At 37.3% G+C, this 22,672-nt stretch overlaps 1 pseudogene; it reads left to right on the top strand.

The window, feature by feature from the left end:
* The first annotated feature begins 18,645 nt into the window (after nucleotides 1-18,645).
* On the top strand, nucleotides 18,646-19,704 carry LOC110222919 (heterogeneous nuclear ribonucleoprotein R pseudogene; annotated as a pseudogene).
* Nucleotides 19,705-22,672: the final 2,968 nt, after the last annotated feature.

Below are 22,672 nucleotides of genomic sequence, written 5' to 3'. Positions count from 1 at the left end.
ACACATGAAGTGATTAAGGAGGGTGTTTTTTGCCTTTTTTTTTCACCTTCAAGTATATTATTTGTCTAGGAGATTTTGAAGAGATTCTTAGAAACTGATAATAAATTAAATTGTTTTTTGGCAAAACCAAATGAAAACAAACAAAAGATGAATCATTGAACATTTACTTTACTTAAAGATAAAGACTGGCTCAGTTATCTGGTTTTTCGCATAGATAACAGCAGATGTTGACTCTTAATAGTCTTCACATTGTTTTCTGGGACTAGATTAAGGAATGAACAAAAAGACATTTATTAAATATGTCCTATTTCCTAGGTGCTATGCCAAGCTATGTATTAAACATTGAGGATACAAATGAAAGCAAGCAAAACAATCTTTGCCTTCAAAGACTTTAATTTCTAACAGGAGAAGACACATCTAGGCAAGTGGTGAATAGGGCACAATATTTTGGACAGGGAATTCAGAAGGGTTGGTGATTGTAATCAGTCAGCGATCAAATGATTAATATGCCATTTTCAGGAATGGTGGTGTTGACTTGATTGATTGATGATCTCAGAAATAGAGTTGGAAGGGGTGAGATATGGTATAAGGTGACTGGGAAGTGTTGCAGCAGGACTGAGACCAGAAAGATAGAGTTAATGCTCTCCAATCAGAGCCCAGGGCCTCAGGAAAAGATAGCCTTTCTTCAACACTATTTACTTTCTTGTCAGAATTAAGTCACAACTGAGTCTGTTGAATGCTTTCAGTTGGGGAAAAAGCAATAATAAAATTCCATTTTAAATGTCTGTTGAAACTAGAATCTGAAAAAAGGGCCATGAGGTATATCTCTATTCTGAGAGAGAAAAGTCTTTACCTCTATACAGAAACATATTTCTTCAATATGTTTATTCCTTATACTCATACAAATTATAACAACTCTATGTCTTAGTTGATGGATACATAGATTACTTATGTATGTCTTTTGGCAAACACACACACACACACACACTCATCACCTGATGGTTCATCTTACTGTGTAGTATAGAAAAAGGAGCATTTACCTTACAGTTGGGATACTTGAATTTTAATTCTAGCTCTAATATTTATCATTTGTGTACCCTGGGCGAGTCAATGGACATCTCTATAAGCCTCAGTTTCTTCATCTGTAAAATAGTAATAGTAATACTAGGCCCTACCTACCTCACACAGATTGCTGTGAGAAAGGGCCTTTAAAATTTCAATGGGCTATATGCATTTGACTCATGATGATGATGGATCTCTTTTAAATGACTGTAATTAAGCTTGTTTTCATATAATAGACACATGAACCTATACTCAAATCCTTTCCTGATTGGGAGGGACTTCCAGAACTCATAGTAATCTGGTATCACCTTTTTGAGAATCTATTGCTATCTCCACACACACTTATGATCCATACGTGCATGTGTGTGTGTGTGTGTGTGTGTGTGTGTGTGTGTGTGTGTGAGTATTGCTTTTACTCCTTCATCTCCTCCAGAGAGATGTGTGCCTTCCTGCTCTTCCAGCCTCCTATGCCTCCTCCTTCTCCTTGTCTTCCTCCTTCTCCACTTCAGGATTCTCCTCTTTCCCTTTATCATAGCTCGTATCTACATAGTACATTAAGATTTTCAAAGCATTTATATATATCAAATGAATGAGTGAATGAAGCATTTAGTAAGCTTGGTGGGTGGGTTTGGGGCATGGGAATTCCCAAGACTTGGGCTCAGATTCCTGAGCTATTTCCACTGGGGTCAGAAATTAGGTGATGCTAGTTTGGATTTACTGACATATGCTATCTCTTATCTCTCTGTCATGGTCACTTGCTGCTCAAAGGGATTACCTGTCCCATAAATGATAGTTGGTATGGATGACTGGCACTTTCTCCACAGGCATAGTTTCTTTGGATAATGGCTGTGGGGGCTAAGCTGGAAGCAAGACTGGTAGTTGAGAAAGCATTGCTATGTAGTGGAACTTGTGTTACTGATTTTATCTTCATAACAACTCTGTTATATAGATGGTATTATCCTCATTTTACAGATAAGAAACCATAGTGACTAGCCTGGGGTCACACAGCTAATAAGTTTTTCACACAGGATTTGAAGTCATGTCTTCATGACTCCAAATCCAACACTCCATCTACTATGCTACCTCATTTCCAATCCTAATATAGAACTTGGAAGTTCATCATATTTGCTTTGGATATTTTATCAGTGGAAAGTCAGCATGAGAAGTTACTACCTGAAGAAAGCTTGATTTGTGTACATAATTTTAAGGAAGGAGCATAAAGGATGCCATCAGAGAAGAGTATGAATGGAAAAGGAGTTAGATAGATGATGTATTGAGAACAAAAGGTAGCTAATCAGTAGTCTGCAAACACTACCAGCCACTTTGTGTCTCAGGAGATCTAAAGAATGGCCCCAGAACAGTGGGGGGACTATTTGTGAAGAATTTAAAAATAACATAGAAAAGAGTGGCACAGGATGAGGAAGTTTGGTTGGGTTGAAATCTGCATCTTTGAAGAAATGACCTATACCAAATAAGATCTTAGGACCATCTCTGTACTGAAGTATGAAAGTAGAACCATGCTTTGCACAATGTCTGGCACTGAATAGGCACTCAATAGACAATTGTTGAAGTGAATTGCTGTTGCCTCAATGTGTGACTGTGAATAAAAAGCCAAAGCCAAATCATGGAATTCTTAGAGAAAGAAACAAAATTTAAAATATGATCCAATTCTTGTATACTGCCAGGGTAGATTACTTCCATTTTAATCACTTCATCTCAAGAAGACATGGGAGCTGGGAAAAATCTACAGTAAGCCAAATTATATTGTGTTGGGGATGAAGGGAAATCCAAATGAAGAGGCCTCTTGTCCATTGTGAAAAGGTCTGGGTTCAAAGGGAGTAGTAAAATTTTCAAAAAAAAAATATAGAGGCTTGGATAGGATGGCTGACTACTTGTTCACTAAGTATCAGAACTTGAAAGTGGTAAGAAGATTATAAGATAATATTAATAATTATTAAGATAATAAGATAATAGGAAGCCTTACTTTACATACTTATTAGCCTAGGTGCTGGAAGCTGAAAATAGAAACTGGTTCAACAAAGGTTTGGATTGGGGATTGCATATTGCCACATATGGGCTATCTACACATTTTCATGAAGCTTTTGAATGACAATTTTAATGAAAATTAAAGTGCCCATGGCTGAACAAATAGTATACATTTAACAAAACTTTGTTAATAATTAGATATGTTATTGGATACATCAAGTACCCATCACATGAGTGTGTCTTCTATTAGTGAGGATTGTATTCTCTTTAGACATCATCACTCTGTGTCATTATTTCTATATTTTCCAGCAACCAATAAACATTAATTAATCTTCTACTATATGCCTGAAATTGGTCATAGAATGACAAAAATGAATCAGTACCTACCCTCAGGAAGCTTATGTTTTGTAAATCCTCTATAGCCAGATCTACACAAAGCACAGATAGCTAGGTGACACAATGGATAGGGTTCTGGGCCTGGAATCAAGAAGTCGTCATCTTTCTGAGTTCAAGTCTGGCCTTAGACACGTTCTGGCTATGTGACCTGGGCAAGTCACTTAACCCCAATTGCCTAGCAAAAAGAAAAAAAAAAGCAGCTCCAAATCGGTGATCCTATGGTTTTATGATAGTTACTTTTATGCCACTAATCATTGTGAATAATTCACTAAAACCAATCCTACAAGATAACGTACTTAAAATTCACCTCTTTCCATTACACTGAGGATCTCTGTAGTCATGAATTTTCTAAGGATATGGTGCTCCTTGATGCACTGGTATTACCTGGAGAATATCAGTGTTAAAAGATGGGCTTTATGCAACAGACCATGAAGGAGCATTGGGCAGTTTCCCAAATATGATTCATTCTTATCTCCTATTCAATTCTGGGTCCAGTCCAGATCATTGCCCATCTGCAGCATCTAATGAAAATATCTATTGAAGGATAGCTCCAGACGCAGTAGCCATGCTTAAGCCTAGATATGATCTTTTCATTTGCCCTGCCACCACATGTGTACTTTATTTCCCCCTCCCCACTACCACCATCTTGTTTTCTATCTCTTGCTCTGAGAAGAGTACAGCTAGGTCTCAATTTATGCAAATAATAGATCCCCTAAACTGGCCTCATGTAGTAAAACTCTCACTATTCAAAATTATAATTTTATAAAATACATGGATTGGTTCTAGCCCAATGGAATAATGCAGTAAAAATTGAAATAATGCAACAACTGCAGGGGATAATTATCCCCACTAATTAGAACTTGGCTGTGATTAAATTAATGCTACCAATGCTTCTAGAAATGGTGTATCAACTTACTCCCCTATGGATCAACTTGCCGTCCCTGTGAGTCTCAAGATACTCATTTCCCTGGCCTCTATTCCCATACATGTGCTGCTACCTTTGTTAAAATGTAAGCTCCTTGAGGCCAGGGCTGATATCTCTTTTGTATTTATATCTCCACCATTTAGCACCATGTCTGTAACATAGGAAGTGCTTAATAAATATTATTTCGTTTATACAGAAACAAGAGCATCTGTATAACCATTTATAAAGTATCCTTTTATTTGTAGTCTGCAGAACATTTTTCCTGATAATGGTAAGCAACGTATGTGTTCTCATTTCATGCTTATTATTTGCTGTTGATACCTAGTGGATCATTGATTCAATTGATCAACAAATAAACATTGATTTAGAATCCACTATGTGCCAAGCACTGAGGTAGGTTCTGGGGACACACACAATCTCTGCCTTCAAGGTGCTTTCCTTTTATTAGGGGAGACAATATATACAAATTTATATACAAGGTAATTTGGAGGCAGGGCAGAGGGACAGAGAGAATAGCAACTGGAGAGGTTAAGAAGAGCCTCAGGCTGCAAATAGACCTCAAACTTTGAAGAAACTAGAGATTGTAGGAGCCATGGATGAGTAGGGAGTACATTCTAGGCCTGGAGACAGCGTGTGCAAAGGCAGGAAGATAATAAGAACTGTATTTATCTAACACCTTAAGATCTGCAAATTGATTTACTTATGTTAAAATATTTAATCCTCATAACAAGCCTGTGAAGTAGATGCTTGGGGAAATGGAATGCCATGTATAGGGAAAAGAAAAAAGGCTAATTTGTCTGGGTCATAGTATCCAAACAGAGGAGTCTGGATCTAAATCTGAAGTTAATAGGGATTCACTAGAATTTATGGAACAGGAGAATGACATAGTCAGCTCTGTCTGTACTTCAAGTATTTCACTCTGACAACTCTATGGAGGATAGATTTGAGAGGAAAGAGACTCGAGATGGGGATGCCCATTGGAAAGATGATGCAATAGTCCAGGCAGAAAAGAAGGCAGGAAGGGAGGAAGAAGGAAGGAAGGAAGTGAAGAAAAGGGAGGAAGAAAGGTAGGAAGGGAGAAGGAGGGAGGAAGGGAGGGAGGGAATGGAAATAAGGAAAGAAGGAAGGAAGGAAGAAAAGAAGGAAGGCATGAAGGGAGGAAGAAGGAAGGAAGGAAGTGAAGAAAGAAGGGAGGGAGGAAGGAAGGAAGAGAGAAAGGGAGAGACAGAGGGAATGGAAATAGGGAAAGAAGGAAAGAAGGAGGGAAAGAAAGAAGGAAGGAAGATCTGTGATAAGTTTCTAATGGAGTCTAGGAGTGTTTGTTCAATTGTATATAACTAACCTTTAGAGGGCAATCATGCCTCCTTAAAAGCATTTGTTGGTACCGCTCTCAAAGACAGGCCGTGGGGCTTGGCAGAATATTTGTTTAACCCACTATTACAATTCCTATCTTCTTATGTAATATTCTTGACAGCACCATTTGGATGTTATATAACTAGTGTGTTGTTCATGACATGATCATATCTGTCATCATCCATGATTGATGATAATGTTCTTTGCTTATACTTTGTTTTTGTCCCAAGCCGATATTTCAGAAAGCATCCCAAATATTCTAATTAAACTTTGTATTACTTTTTCACAGATGTTTGGCCACCTAGAATCTTTTTATTCTAGATTTTTTTTGTATCCATAGAGAATTCTTCCCCTTACTCTAGTGATCTAATTCTTTCATCTTTAATTTTGTCTGATGTGATGGTAAGGGAGAGAAGTCACTTCTCCTTAGGAAATTTAAGTTTTCTGGGTGTATTTACTGTAAGTAATGAACTTTAATTACTTTTGCAATTATAGCTTATTTGATTGAATTTTCCACTGACTGCAAAAAACATCTGTCCTGCTGGGGCCATTCATATTCTCTGATCTGGGTACAGTTTTCTGTGAAAATATAGTAACATCTGCAGTCCATTAATTTGTAAAGCAATAGGCAAGCTTGACTTCCAGTAGGGTCTTGGCCAAGTTTGTCTGTCCGATTTCTGTTAAGTTACTTTCTGTCTAAAAAGAATTGAGACAACTAGTGCTTTCTGCCTTGTTTCTCATTTCAATTGGTGGTTTAATAATGGGATCTGGCCAATTATCTTACCATCTGATTTGCAGTTGTGCTTCATACTGAAGCAGGAATAACAGTACCCTTTCCACAATAATACTTCTTGCATGCTGGAGAGAGCATAGCGTGGGTTAAAAAGCATTGGACTTGTCATGAGGAGAAATAGGTTCAAAGCTTGTAACTGAAACTTGAAGCTCTCTGAACCTCAGTTTTCCCATCTAACTAAATGAGTATACAATTATGGGGATATAATAATTTGCATTATCTTCTTCATAGGGTTATAGTGAGGATAGTACTTTGTAAACTTGAAAGCTTTAATTACATGAAAGTGATTGAAAGCAGAACAGAATGTAAGCAATGAAAATGAATGAAAGTGTACTATAAATGTAAACACAAGGGCTAAAGGCATTTGACTGATAAGGACAAGGCTACCAACGCCCTTCCCCCTCCCCCCCAAAAAAAATCAACACAAGATTTCAAGGCTACCTAAAATACACAGAATGAATGGTATTAGCACTGACCTTTCTTCCTCTGTTTCCCAAACAGTTCTGAATTCAGCTCATCATATTGCTTTAGTAAGGTATAGAGAAGGCTGCTATTATCTCCCTTTCACAGAAAAGGTAAATGAGGCATTAAGATACTGCAGGGAAGGAATGCTGCTTTCACAGGGCATCTATCCAGCATCTGGATAGAAGATTAATGACTTTCATTGGTGGCTTCTCTACCTTGTACTGCTTCAGCATTGTCATTTGGCACTGTCACTTTTTTTAAAAAAGGTATCTATGTGGAAGAAAATCCATCCTGAAAGACTTTCCTTAAAGAAGGAATCTCCCACACATATGTTAAAATTATAAGTACCTATGACCAATGGAACCATGAAGATATATCTTTGGTCCACCAAATCTTGTCAAATGTAACTTCACAGCATCTCTCACATACATTGTTTTCTTTTTATTCACATAGCCGTCATTTTAGTTCAGGCCTGACCATTGCCTACTGCAGCTCAGTGGATCAGCATCATGAAAGAAGCCTCAGGGATGGTGAATATTGTAGTAGTTTGGGAGGTAACCTAGGAGCTTTGAATGGCAATGCGGAGAGAGAGGCAGTGGTGGCAGGTACATTTGAAAATATCTGGGAGTGAATATGAAGGGTTTTGAGCACCTACAGCAGACTGAGGAGGAGACGTGCAAGGCGGGAGAGTAATTACAGTGGGACGACCTTTGGCAGTGGCACAAAAGACATGCAAAAGGGTGAGTGGAGAAAATGAGGCTGAGGCTGCAAGCTTTTGGTTGGAATGTTTAGGAAAAGGATGGAGTGAGACCAGAGAGGGTGCTCGTGGGGAGTTATAGCTTTGTGTCAGTGAGTATTCAATAATAATTGGCATTTATATTGTGCTTTAACTCTTGTAAAAACACTTCGCACACATTTTCTCATTTGAACTTTGCAATGATCTATGACAGAGGTATTAGAAATATTGTTAACTCCCTGTTATACAGATGAAGAAACTGAGGATCAGAGAAGTTAAGTAAATTGCCCATTGTCCCTTAGTTAATAGATTTCTGAGGAAGAATTTGAATCCAGGCCTCACTGACTCCTAAATTTTCAATCTATCCATTTAACCATATTGCTTCTCCATTGTAGTATATATACCATATAAAACATGACGAAAATCTACAAGCTCATGTTTTATCTAGTATAGCAGTGTGGGCATCTCATCTCTCTCCTAGTTTGAAGTTCAAAAGCATGGTGCCCTTGGCAAAGAGAGAGAGAGTGTGTGTGTGTGTGTGTGTGTGTGCGCGTGTGTTTTGTAGGTTTCAGTGGGTGAAACAACTACAATTCCAGGGTTCTTTTCATTCTATCTATCCCCTCCCACCTCTCTTGACTCTGATCATTGTTTGTTGTTTTTCGGTCATTTTAGTCATGTCTAACTCTTTATGGTCTCATTTGAAGTTTTCTTGGCAAAAATACTGGAGTGGTTTGCCATTTTCTTTTCTAGCTCACTTTACAGATGAGAAAACTAAGGCAAACAAGGTAAATGACTTATCCAAGGTCACACAGCTAGTAAGTGCCTGAGGATAGATTTGAACACAGGAAGATGAGTCTTCCTGACTCCAGGCCTGGAACTCTGTTTACTCTTCCACCTACCCACCTAGACTACTCTTTAGAATATAACAGATTATTCTTTGGAATACAACTAATCAGTACTTTCTTCATAGGTCCACTGGTGAAATTAATTAGCCAATGATTTAGCGAGAAAGACAAATGAGAGAAAAATATCAGGTCTTGGATACAAACTTGAAAGTCACATACACACATATAGTTAACAAAGGTGAGGAGGTAAAGCAGAGGTAAGTAAGAAGAGAGGTGGCATGGTGGGTAGAATGTTGAGCTTACAGTATGAAAGACCTGAATTCAAATCCTGCCTTTTCCTCTTCCTAGTTGCATGAACCTTGTCAAGTTGCTCAACCTCTTAGTCTCAGTTTCCTCATCTATAAAATGAAAGGGTTTGACATGATGACCTCTGACGTTCCTCTTACTTCTAAATTTATGATCTTAAAAGGGTTAGCATGAGAACCTAAGTCATATGGTATTTGGGTGGGCAGAAAGAAGGGGAGGAATGGTGGTGCGGGCGCTCAGCTGGCGATAACACCAGAGAGGACCAGGAATATAAGTAACCAGTTATGTCATTATCCCTCTGGGAGCTTTTTTTCCCCTTCCACTGGCAGTTGCAGACTACTTGGCTCCTAGTGGTAGCTCTTTTTCTGTCCTTCCTTGTCTGGATGAAGGCAGGCTGATGGAAAGGGACAAGGCCCTTGGGGTAATATGATGCACCCTCCCTACCTCTCATGTGCATCTCAGATGGGTTTTAAACATACCAAAATATCTTCAGTATGTTCATTTCCTGTGCTTGATTTACAGGCTGTGACAGGAAATCCATTTCTGTTTCTGTAGATGCTAAATTCATTACCTGGTCACAAAATTCAGATTCTCTGCTCCTCTTTGCACTTTACATTGCTGCCATGGCAACCAGCATCAGACATTTTTTTTCTTCTCACTGTTTTCACTGGAAGCTGGATAGTTTCATATAGCAGCACAAACAGCACTCCATCAAAAAGTTATTTTTTAAAGTGTGCCATGCACCACACTTAAACCAAAGGTGTCTCCCTGCTGTCACCTCTTTCCTACATATGCTTCATAAATCCATAACCACATTGCAACCCGAGGCACTAGATATGAACAGTATAGATTTTCTTTAAAGGGTTGCTCAAAAAGGATTTAATTTTTTCTTTTCAAATTGTCTACTTCTCAGTGTTTCAAGTTGCATTGATATCTATGGAAAAGCATGGATAATTCATCCTTCCCTTTTCAAGAATACACTCTAATTCAGAGGTTGTTAACTAGGGGGTTCATGGAACCTCAACAGGTGCAATGGCTAGATTTCAGGGTGTCTATGAATCTGGTTCCCACCTATCTTCCCAAACTGATTGCACTCTACCTACTCCCACCACATATTCTGTGTTTTGGACAAACTGACTAACCTGCAGCCCCTCCTATAAAACAGAACTTCTCTTTGCACTCTTGAATAGGTTATCCTATAATACGGGATAAGCATCCGATCCTTTTCCATTTCTTAAATTCCATGACTCTCTTTTGGCACATCTAATTTGTTACCTCTTGCAAGGTCCCTTTCCTAATCTTCCAAGTTGTTAAAGTTCTCCTGATATTATTTTGTATTTTTTATACATATACGTTGTCTTTTTTCCCCAGTAGAATGAAAATTCCTTGAGACAAAGGACTACTTCATTTATGTCTCTGTAACCTCAGTGTTGAACACACAGTAGGTGCTTAATAAATTCTTCTTGAACTGAATTAAATTGGAGAATTTTGGCTTGTTATCATTCTTGAGAAATTCTGAAGCAACAAACACCTACCATCCCAATGAAGAGTAGAGGGTGAAGCTGAAATGGCTGCATTGACTTACATTTTTTAAAAGATGGAAGCAAGATCATGTGATTTAATATATATATTTTTAAAAAGAGGTGCAATTCTCTAAGAACAGCATCATGTGTCCCAAAGTTAAAAATCAACTGAACTGAAATGAAATTGGAAGGCAACAAAAAGGTCCCTTTATGTTTTTTGGGGGGTGGGAGAAAGATGAAAGAAGGGATAGAGGTGACATGGGATAGATGGAATGATGACTAAGGATCACACAGTGAAGGCAGTATTTACAAATGTAGTTAATAGGGAGTTGAAACTGATTATAACTGCCCTCAAGGAATTTAAGTCACTCAGGCCAGGCAACTTATACTAAGGTCCAAAAACACAACAACCCGGCAATATGATAAATTAGTCATTGTGAGTGATCTTGGGAAAATTAAGAAGTATCTCAAAACTGGACAAATATTATCTTAATTAAAACTATAAGAAGAGAATTTGGTCTCTAACCTATAAGCCAGTGAACTTGACTTCAATTCCTAGCAAAACCCATATCAGGTTATTAAAGTGACAATTTGGACAACTAGAAATGGAAATGAGGACCACCAAGAGTCAGAACGAGCAAGAACAGATCAAGGCAGAGTAACTTCCTTTGCTTTTTTTTTTTGATAGTTACTAGAGTATTAGATCAGGGAATTCTATAGATATAATTATGTAAAAGTTCTTGAACCGGGGGCAGCTAGGTGCCACGGTGGATAGAGCACTGGCTCTGGATTCAGGAGGAACTGAGTTCAAATCTGGCCTCAGACACATAACACTTACCAGCTGTGTGACCCTGGGCAAGTCACTTAACCCCATTGCCTAGCCAAAAAAAAATGTTCTTGAACCTTGAGGGTAAGACCAAGAGTAACTTTTATGAAAAAATCCAGTGGACATGATGGAGAGAAAAAAAGGCTAGATAGTAGAACTAGTTGAAAGACTGGTTCAAAGCCAAGAATGGCGGTACACATCTGCAGTCTCTGATGCTAGGGGAAGCTGAGGCTGGTGGATCTCTTGAGCTCATGAGTTCTGAGCTGCATCAAGAATACAGTTGATTGTGTTCATCTAAACTAAATCAGGGACCAAAACGGTGAGTCCCTGAGAGTAAAGGATCACCAGGCTGCTGAAAGAAGGGTGAACCACCTCAGGTTAGAAAAAACATAATAGATCAAAACATCCGTGAAAATCAGTGAGTTACCACCAATCTCAGAACAAAACAAAACAAAATAGCATCAACAACAAAAACTGGATCCAAAGAACCAGTCAACTCAGAGGGAAGTCTTTGTTAGGATGTCTCAAAGATTTGTCCTGGGCTCTGTGTTATTATTTTACATGTAGTAACAATGTAATAAATGTTTGTTGATTGAATTAAATAAATGGTAAGCTTCTCAAATTTATAGTTGACACATCTAGTCCAATCAGTACTGGAATACTTCAAGTTCAATATGAGCTAACAGTGCGATATAGCAGCCGAAACTAATGCGATCTTAAGCTGCAATTGAAGAAGAAAGATGTTTGGAACTAGAGAGGTGAGTTTTGTTGTGCTTTGCCCTGGAGAGACTACATCTGAAGTATTACATTTAGCTCTGAGTACAGCACTTTAGGAAGGGCATCGATAAACTGAGTAGTAGGGTAAAGTCCCCAGAGCAGTGCAACCGGGATGGCAAGGGATGTCAGGCCTGTGTAATATAAGGACTGGTTGGAAGAACAAGGCAAGTTTAGCCTATAAAGGAAACTTAGGAAGTAACATGAGAGTTGCCTTTGTGTTTACAAAGGACTGTCATAGGGAAGTAGGATTAGAATGTTCTGCTTGCCTCAGAAGACAGAAGTAGGAATAATATATGGAAACTACAAAGAAGCATACATAGGTTTAATGTAAAGAAAAACAAATCCCTAGAGTTATCCAAAAGTAGAATGTGTTGCCTTGGGAGGTAGTGATTTCCTCCTCATTGGATATCTTGGAGGCAAAGAGGTAGCTAGACGGTGCAGTGAATAGAACTCTGGGCCTGGAGTTGGGAAGACAAGTCCAAATTTGGTCTCAGATACCTAACTCTGGGCACATCATTTAACTCAGTTCCTCAACTGTAAAATGGCTACAACAACAGTACCTACCTCGTAGAATTGTTGTGAGGATTAAGTGAGATAATATCTGTAAAGAATTTAGCATGGTGACTGGTACATGGAAGATTCTATGTAAATGTTTATTCCCCTTTCCTTACCAAAACCTATATGGCCATTTGTCAGGGATGCTAAAGAGCGTATTCTCCTTTAGGCATAGTTTGAACTAGATGGCCTCTGGAGTTACTTCCAGTTCAGACATCTGTGATCCATTATAGCAAGGGTATTCAATACTAAGTCCTGGCTTAAGTTCTAGAGGGAACTGGTATTTGGACCATATTTTCTTACACCTGCTTAGGATGGTGAGTCTGTGGATTAGTAATCTTTGGGCTGAGAAAGCATCAAAAGTCTCCTAAAATAATCCCTGTGGAATGAACAATGAGAGGTAGGGTTTAACCTGCAGCTCAGGGGGTAGCCTATCTCACTAGAAAGAACACCAGACTGTCTCAAAGGAATCCCTGTGTGTGGATATCTAGGAACAATCTATATTGGGTGGGCAACTGTGTACATAGTAGGCCCTTACATGATTGTTAAATAAATGCCACTGTATGGAGACATAGACCCTAAACCATCAGTGTCCACTTGACAACATTGAAAACAAAGTTTGACAAGTTTGTAATTAAAATAACATTTCCACAATTATGTGTTCATGAAGTTAGGTTTTAATCCCTGGACATTGTTAATTATTGCATATACACTATATCTACGGCATCTGATATAAGTCATCTAGGGTGTCAGCACAGCAGCTCTTTGCAAGCTTACAGGTAATTGGGTCATGGTAGTAATGAAATATTTCATCTTTCTCAGGGCAGAATGGTTTTCAAACCATTCACCTTAGCTCCTGCTGGGCTGGGGTAAACACACATCTAGGGTCTGTCAACAATGTATTAAGGCAGAGTAGGTACCAATAAGAATTTGAAAGTAAAATACTAGAAAGGATACAATTTATTGGTGATAATTTTGAGTTGATGCTTGTACTGTCACTGAACTGGGTACCAGTAACAGGTTAATACATACTTCTGAAAAATGAAATGACATAAAGACCAGGAAGCAGATTTATGAAACCATATGATTATCAAATTTTCAAGAAAAAAATGTCATGACAAAAGTCTATTGAACCTGTAATACACACAATCATTGATCATTTAGGGCAGACCAACAAATCTGTTGATTATCAATCGATGAGGACTTATTAAGTGCCTACTATATGCCAGTCACTCTGCTAGGCACTGAAGTGAAGCAGGGACAAAAGTGAATCAACCCTTGCCCTCATGCTGCATGCATTATATCAGTGGAAGTGACATGACAGTGGAGATTGTTTCATTTTCTTTTTTGACTTTGTATCTTCAATATCTAACATAGTGCCTATCATACAGTAAGCACTTAATCTTTTTTTTGTGCCCTGAACTCCTTTGGCAGTCAGGTGGAGCCTATAGATTCCTCACAATAATGTTTTTAAATATATAAAATCAAATACATAGAATTAAAGGGAAACCAATTATACTGAAATACAATCATCTAAAGGGCAGTTAGGTGGAAGAATGAATAGAGTGCTGGGTCTGAAGTCAGGAAGACTCCTTTTCCTGAGTTTAAATCTGGCTGCATATACTTCCTAGCTGTGGGACCCTGGGAAAGTCACTTAACTCTATTTGCCTCAGCTTCATCTTCTATAAAATGAGCTGGAGAAGGACATGGCAAACTACTCCAGTATTTTTGCCAGGAAAACCCCAGATGGAGTCATAAAGAGTTGAATATGACTGAAATGACCAAACAATAACAACAGTTATCAAAATAGTATTTTTTTGGAAAAGGTCACATACTTTAGGTTAGTCACCTGACACAGGTGATTCCCTTGTGGTTATAACAAATTTGTGACCACTGACTAAACTCTCTCCCCTCAGATCATTACTCTCAGTCTGTAAAATGTCACTGAAAGACATTGTATCATGGTAAGAAGTAGTGGGGAGAGTTGGGTGGAAGATAAGCAATGAAGGGACATGATCAGGAAAGAAAAGAGGCTGGCATGGTAATGCAAACCTGGCAAATGACAAAAATTTAGTCCCTAAATGTAAAACATGGAGAAATTACATATATCATGCTGGTATCCCAATAGGAATGTAACATTTTATATTTTGGGTACAAGCACACAACTCATCTGGAGCCAATTAACTGAGATTGCTCAAGAGATACATAAAGAGAACTTGGACCAACTTCCTTCTTATTCCTATCAACATAACTAATTATTTTAGGGCAGGAGATACTTTATAGATGACTTTGGGGTAGGCTCTTCACTTGAACTAAATCTTACCCCAATTTATTACAAAGAAATAATGTTAAAAAGGGAGAAAGAGTTGGAAGAAGAAGAATTGGCAGAGGATGGAGCAGCAAGACACTGATGGCCTCCACATCATTTGGCAACTACAACCTTCCCTTTCATATCACAGACACTATTTTGAGCTTGATGCATGGCTTGGCAAGTTTCCACCTCAGTAACTCACAAATGTGTGTGTGATGTTGCTGGGAATAGCACATAATAGATGCCCAGCTCTTTCCACTCTAACAGAAGCATAGCTAGCAGTATCATGCCCATGGAGACATTTACAAGTATCTAATATTTTCCCTTGAAGAAGACATACCCTTGAACTGCTTAGGAGACATGACTGGAATGTGATCTTCATGTTTCTTTTTCTCAGCGAAGGAATATGCTTTATAGCCACCTAAATGGCTATGACTTTTGGAGTTAATATTTTTTTGTGTGTTGCCTAGGTATTTAGAGAAAATGTAGATAAAGCAAAAAGCAGGAATTAAGCTGCTGCTTCATATTGCTCAAATACAGTAAATTCTGGGGAGTGAGGGTCAAAAGGCAATGTAAAAAGGCAATTCTGGGAGAGTTTGACTTTTTGCCAGTCGCTATTCTAATACCTCAAGATGCACAGTATTTTCTGGAAATATCATAAGAAAACTAGAGTTGTATAAGAAGAGAAAGCCAACTCAGCCTACTGCCCCAGGAAAGATTTGTGACTTCAATTCTTGAAAATTTAATTTGAGAACAGGTACCTCCTTTGAGCAAATATAGTATAGGACAAAGAAAGAAGAAAGCTTTGTAAAGAATATTTTGGAAGCAGCTGCATTATGATATATTGAGAGTCTGGAGGAACAGGGTAAAAATTTAAATAGTAGCAGCCATCATAACTGAATAGCCACCAAAAGGAAAATAAGACTGGGGATAACAGACTTGGCTTGGCTGGATATGGCTCAATCCTTCCAATTTCTAGCCATATGACTTTGCTATGAATATAAACAATGGTGAAATATTATGTCCAATTTTAGCATTCAAAATTTCACCTACTGTGGGAAACCTAGAGTTGGTCTGCATAAATCTAAGATGGTCTCTTTAAAATGGGCAAAATCATGAAAAGTATCTTGCTAAAGGAGGACTGGCCAGTGGGGGCCCAGTCCTTCATTACCATAATGAAAATGTTAAATATTAAATATTATTAGCTTGTAGGATTTTTCAAAGCATCTAAAATTTATTTGGTTCAGTCTTCTCCTTTCTGCAGGAGGACCTTTAACTACTATCCAATATAACTCATCTCTACTTACTCTGATGCCAACCTCTTAACTAGTCTGCCTGTATATGTCCATTATATATATGTACATATATATATATATATATATATTTGACAATACATTTATACTGACAGTTATTTTATTAAAAGCTTAGTTTAAATTGTACAATCATATTATCACATGTTCTTTGAAGGTAAGGATATTGCCTGGTTGAGCTTGTATATCCTCCAGAATTTAGTATAGTTAATTGCCCACAGTTACCACACAAAATGATATCATATGATATAATATAATATAATGTAGCAAACATTAACAGCTTCCTATATGTAGAGGCACTGGAAAAGATATAAATTTTATAGAAAGCATAGTACCTACCCTCAAAGAATAGTATGAGAATGTCAAAGGTAACTATGAGAAAATAAATAAACAACAGTGTTACACAGGGACCTAAAAGGCAGAGCTATTAGCTAATTGATTCCTCAATTTATGGCAAGCCTAGCTTCTAGCATACCTTAAAGAAAGAAGCCAGAGGACAGAACAGGATAGTATATCATTAAAACAAAATAAAACAGCATAAAAACAAGTATTACTTGCTGTGTGTTTTTTCTTGTGGTTTTGTCATTTTTCAGTTGTGTCTGACTCTTTTTTGGGGTTTTATTGGCAAAGATGCCGAAATGGTTTGCCATTTCCTTCTCCAGTTCATTTTTCAGGTGATGAAACTGAGGCAAACAGGGTTAAGTGGTTTGCCCAGGGTCACACAACTAAGTGCAGAAGTGGGGGTAGAGGGGTGGATGGAGAGGGGAGAGCTATCCAATTTGGCTACAGGATAAATTACATATAGGAGAGTAAAATGAAGTTAAGGTGAGTATGAGATGGTAATACTAGGTTGTAAAATGACAGGTTGTTTGAATTTTATTTGATAAGATGTAGGGAGACACTGAATGTTTTTGAATGGAGGTCTCAACAACAATGCACATTTATATAGGGTTTTAGGGTTTGTAAAGGCTTTCACTTACTTTATCCTATATTTACTACAACCTTATGTTTAGATTAGGTGTTACTATTATCACCATTTTACATATAAATAAACTAAGGCTTAGAGAGGTTAAATAATACGTCCATGATCAAATAGCCAGGAAGCATCTATATGGGATTTTATCCAACATTTCTCCTGATTCCATGACTAATGCTTTGCATATTATACCATACTGTCTTTCATGTCTTTGTGCATGAATTTTTTTGTCATAGTGAGAAAGTGGAATTTTAAGGTTCTGGATATTGGAAATGGTGCAATTTGGAGAGTTGCTGAGATATAAGGCATAGCCATATTAGTGTGTAATGGAGACTAGTATTCCTAGAATTGATTACAGAATTATGGGGTTAGGTTATAAAAATTAATTTTGTCATGGGATGAGGTTAAGAGGGCAATTATGAGGTGACTTCTAAAGTAATTTGCCACTTTTAAGAAATATTTATTAAATCAATCAATCAATTGACAAATTATAATGAAAGTGTCATGATCACAGATTGAGGATTTGAGGCAAAGAATGATGTACTTTGGCTCTAGATGCGATTTATCAGTGACTTAGAAGAGACTACATAAGTTCTTGCCAAGTATTGTGATGTGGACACTCCTTCCATGAACTCATCAGTAATCCTGCACACATCACAGGGTGGTCTTCCTGACTTACTTTGACTACAACAATTTGACATCTGGTGACCAATCTGATAAAAAGCTTGCTTTAGACTTAGGCTGGTGCTTAGATGACAGTCAAATAGTCCATCATGGTATATATATGTACTCAGTGTCATTTGGCTTGGCCTGACTTTCTAGGGTTTTGCTTGGCTGGCACAGAATGAGAATGAGGGTCAACTTCAAGCTAGGATTAACCATTGAAGTTGGACTTTAGTGGAGGATTAAAGCAATACTGATACCTGAACACTTCTCCTTTGCATGTTAGACTCCTGTTTACATGTGTATCTCTCCCCAACAAAATTAGTTCTGTTGCTCACAAAGATTGAATGATATTCTCTTAAAATTCCTGCCTTGAATTTTGCTTTTGTGCGCCCCTTTCTCTTCTTGGTTACTGATGGCACTGTGGACCACTACTGACTCTTCAGCTGCTATCTTCTGCTTTAGTAATTCTCTGTAAATTAAAACTCCTCAATGGAAACAAATTGGACCTACTCTTTTCCTGAAGAAGAAAACTCACACCTGAGGGTCAGATGCAGGGGACCAAGATCAGCACCTAATTACTTAATTTTAAAACATTAGCCACTAAAAACCAACATAGACATTAAAGAAAAAAACCATTAGGTTGGTTGTAAGAATCACCTGTCCATTACATGAGAGGGAAGTGACTGGTGGATGGTGGTGTGGGAAGCCTAAGGAGGAAATAATGAGGGGAGTAGCAAGGCAATATATCTAGTTGTTTTCAAAACACTTTTTGCTCATTCTCATGTGTTCCATCATTGGTCCCAGATCTGCTCTGAGTTGGCAGCAGATCTTGAAAGAGCTATTGATGCTCTCAGAGGATTTAATGTAGATGGATTCCTTTCTATATTACAACAGTTTGTAGAAAGTGACTTGTCTCATATATAGGACAGAAGTATATTTTTACATAGACTTATGAAAACCTATAGGCAAAAGCAGAAACAAGAGAGTAAAGTAAAAAGTCAGTGAAGGGACCTGATGAAGTAAAAGTCACGGCTTTGCTCAAGACGATTAGTTACATTCTAGATGTAATTACAGGACAAAGGAAATATGGTAGTCCCTCTCTAGATAGCATATATTATGAAGTACACTTGGAATTGGGAGAAAGGTTTTTGTTGGCAAGATATCAAGAAAGTTATATAAAGATGAGATGGTACCACTGTTTGAAAAGGCTGGTTCCATTTGAGATTTATATCTTATGATGAATCCTCTGTCAGGACAAAATAGATACATGCATTCATCACTTCTTATGTCTATACAACACAGATATGAAATCCATCCTAGTAAACACTTTGGCATAGATATCTCTGTTTGTTGGATTGATTCCAAAGAATAAAACCAAGGAAATATAAGAATTCAGTAAAATCACAGAAGTTTTGATGGATGTTTTCTCTATCATCAACCTGATGATAAAAGGAACTGGGGGTTCTGTTTCCTTGAATATGAAGATCATAAGCCCAGTGAGTAGAAAGGGAGTCCAGGGAAATGATCTAACTGTTCAGTAGGCTGACCCTGTGGAAGAATCAGATTCAGAGGTTATGGCTAAAGTTAAAGTTTCGTTTGTGAGAAATCTGGTTATTGCAGTGGTAGAAGAAATATTTGAGAAGTCCTTTCCTGAATTTGGAAAATTAAAAAGTCTGAAGACCCTAAAAGATTATGACTGTTTATTGAGAAGACAGAGGAGTAGCAGTTAAGGCCACAGATTACGTGAATGGGGAAGCAACAGAGGGTGAAGTATTTGTAATAGTCTCAGCTAGTCCTCTAAAGAAAAAAGATGAAAAAAAAGCTAATCTTCAAGATAGACCTTCAGATGTACCAGCTCCGAAGATTATTATTACCCATCTCCTCACTCATTAGAGACCTCTTATAAGAGACATAGGGGTGTGTGTGTGTATGTGTGTTTGTGTGTGTGTGTGTGTGTGTGTGTGTGTATTTGTGTGTAGGAAGGAAGGCAGCTATGCTTATTTCCATATCTTTCTCCTTACCCCTCCATTACAATAGTTACGATTATCCTATCCTGAAAGATAAGATATTCTGCTTATTCTGGCTACAATGTTGGCTATATAGTAAGAGGAAGAAGAGGAAAAAGGAGTGGATATGGTGCCCCACCATAATCTCCATTGTGTAGAGCTGGCTATTCAGAGAGAGTGGCATCTTTGGGACCACTGAGAAGAGATAGGGATAGAACTGATGGTCTATCACAGCAATAAATAGGTTCTGGAACAAGTGCAACTCAGAGCAACAATGTGAGTAATGATGTAGGAAGTAAGAGAAAGACAGATGGGTAGAACTAACCTGATCTCAAGTCCACATCAGATTAAATAGCAGCATAACTGGGGCTTCCAAACTATAGCCTACTAGCATCTTTAGTAAGGTAGTGACTCTTCTTCTAACTATTATTACAACAACAAAAATAGGAATTTTATCAAGATATTTATGGGCAACAGTGGAAATGAAATAGGCAAATGAGGGCTTGCAAATGATACTGACAAGATTTGATTGGTTAAAAATCTACATTCTTTAAAAAAAATGACAACAGTTTCCTCTTTCTGTAGTAAATTGCTATTATTTACATTTGGCTGAAAATCACTATTATGTATACCTTCATCTTTTTTTCTCACTTTTCATAAATGTTCTAGAACATTATTGGGGTTTCATAATTCCCTTATGTGGGATGCAGTGATATTTTATTTTAGGCTTAATTTTCATAGTTTCAGAGTAGGCTGAACATGTCATTAAAACAATGTTTTTTTACAGAACCGCTGCTTTTTGGATTTTTCCCCTTCTTATTTGATTTGAGATAGACTACATACAAAGCTACATAGGAACAGGAAGTACATTGTTAATCAAACTAAAATCTAATGCTTTGTCTTAGTAGTTTTAAGAAATTAAACACAGTGCCAACAAACTAACAATGTAAGTGAAATTAATGATTATATAAAACATTGTAAATTGCCCAGATTAACAGAAGAGGAATTAGAATATTTAAGTAAACACATATTAGAAAAGAAAATTGAACAAGCCATCAATGGGCTCCTAAGAAAAAAAGTCTTCAGGACCAGATGGACTGACAAGTGAATTCTACCAAACATTTAAAGAACAATTAATCCCAATACTACATAAACTATTTAAAAATAGGCAATGAAGCAGTCCTACTAAATTATATTTTATGAAACAAATATGTTTCTAATACATAAACTAGGGAGATAAAAAAAACAGAGAAGGAAAATAAAACACCTACTGAAGATTGATGCAAACTTTTTTTTTTAAATAAAATAGTAACAAGGAGATTACAACAATATATCAGAAAGATCATACACTATGACAAGGTAGGATTTATACCAGGAATTCAGGGCTGGTTCAATATTAGAAAAAACTATCAGAATAATTGACTATATCAATAAAAAATACTGACAAAAATCATATGATTTTCTCAATAGATGCAGAAAAAGTTTTTGAAAATGACTGCAATTGTGAAGCAAGTTTCTGTGATAAAGGCCTCATTTCTTAAATATATAGAAAACTGAGTCACATTTATAAGAATATGAGTCATTTCCCAATTGATAAATGATCAAAGAATATGGATAGAGTTTTTCAGATGAAGAAATCAAAGCTATCCATGGTCACATCAAAAAAATGCTGTAAATCACTATTGATTAGAAAAATGCAAATTAAAACAACTCTGAGGTACCACTTCACACTATCAGATTGGCTGATATGAAAGAAATGTAAAATGACAAATAATGGAGGTAATGTGGGAAAATTGGGACACTAATGCATTATTGGCGGAGTTGTAAACTGATCCAACCATTCCACAGAGCAATTTGGAACCATGACCAAAGGGCTATAAAACTGTGCATGAGCTATGATCCAGCAATGCCACTGCTAGATCTTTATCCCAAAGAAATTCCCCCTTCCCAAAAAAGGGAAAAGGACCTATTTGTACAAAGTATTTATAGCAGCTCTTTTTATGGTGGCAAAGAATTGGAAATTGAGGAGATGCCCATCAATTGGAGAATGGCTGAGTAAGTTGTGGCATATGATTAGAATGGAATACTATTGTACTCTAAGAAATGATGAGCAGGATTCTTTCAGAAAAACATAGGAAGACTTAACATGAACTGGTACAAAGTGAAATGAGCAGAACCAGGAGAGTAACGTACCCAGTGACAGCAATATTGTATAATGAAGAACTATGAATGACTTAGCTACTCTCAGTAATACAAAGATCCAAGACAATTTTGAAGTACTTATGATGAAGAATGCTATCCATATCCAGTGAAAGAATTGATGAAGTCTAAATGCAGATCAAAGCGTTCTATATTTTGAGGGGCTATGTTTCTTTCATAACATGACTAATATGGAAAATAGGTTTTGTAACATGTATAAGATATCAAATTGCTTGCCTTCTCGATGAAGGACTAGTAAAGAGAAAGATATAGAGAATTTGGAACTTAAAATTTTCAAAACATGAATGTCATATATTGTTTTTTGTATGTAATTGGAAACATACAATTTTTAAAAATGAAAGAACCTTACAAACAACCCAACCTAACCTTTCCATTGTACATATGAGAAAACTAAGGTCCATAGAAATTCACATGACTTGTCCAAGGTCACAATCTAATATGTACAGAATTGAGAATCAAACCCAAATGCTCTGAGTTCAAGTCCAGGACTTCTGCCACTATATGGCTCTGCCCTTAATGGTGTGAGTGTGTGTGTGTGTGTGTGTGTGTGTGTGTGTGTTGTGTGTGTGTGCATGTTAGAGAGGAGGGTAACTGTCCATTATTTTCATAGTATTTAAATTTGGAAAGGACTTTAA

The sequence above is a fragment of the Phascolarctos cinereus genome, unplaced genomic scaffold (genome assembly GCF_003287225.1).
Source record: "Phascolarctos cinereus isolate Bilbo 61053 unplaced genomic scaffold, phaCin_HiC Scaffold_5;HRSCAF=322, whole genome shotgun sequence".
Taxonomy (NCBI): domain Eukaryota; kingdom Metazoa; phylum Chordata; class Mammalia; order Diprotodontia; family Phascolarctidae; genus Phascolarctos; species Phascolarctos cinereus.
Note: the sequence above shows the minus strand (reverse complement) of the source record. Positions and strands in the feature narration are given on the sequence as shown.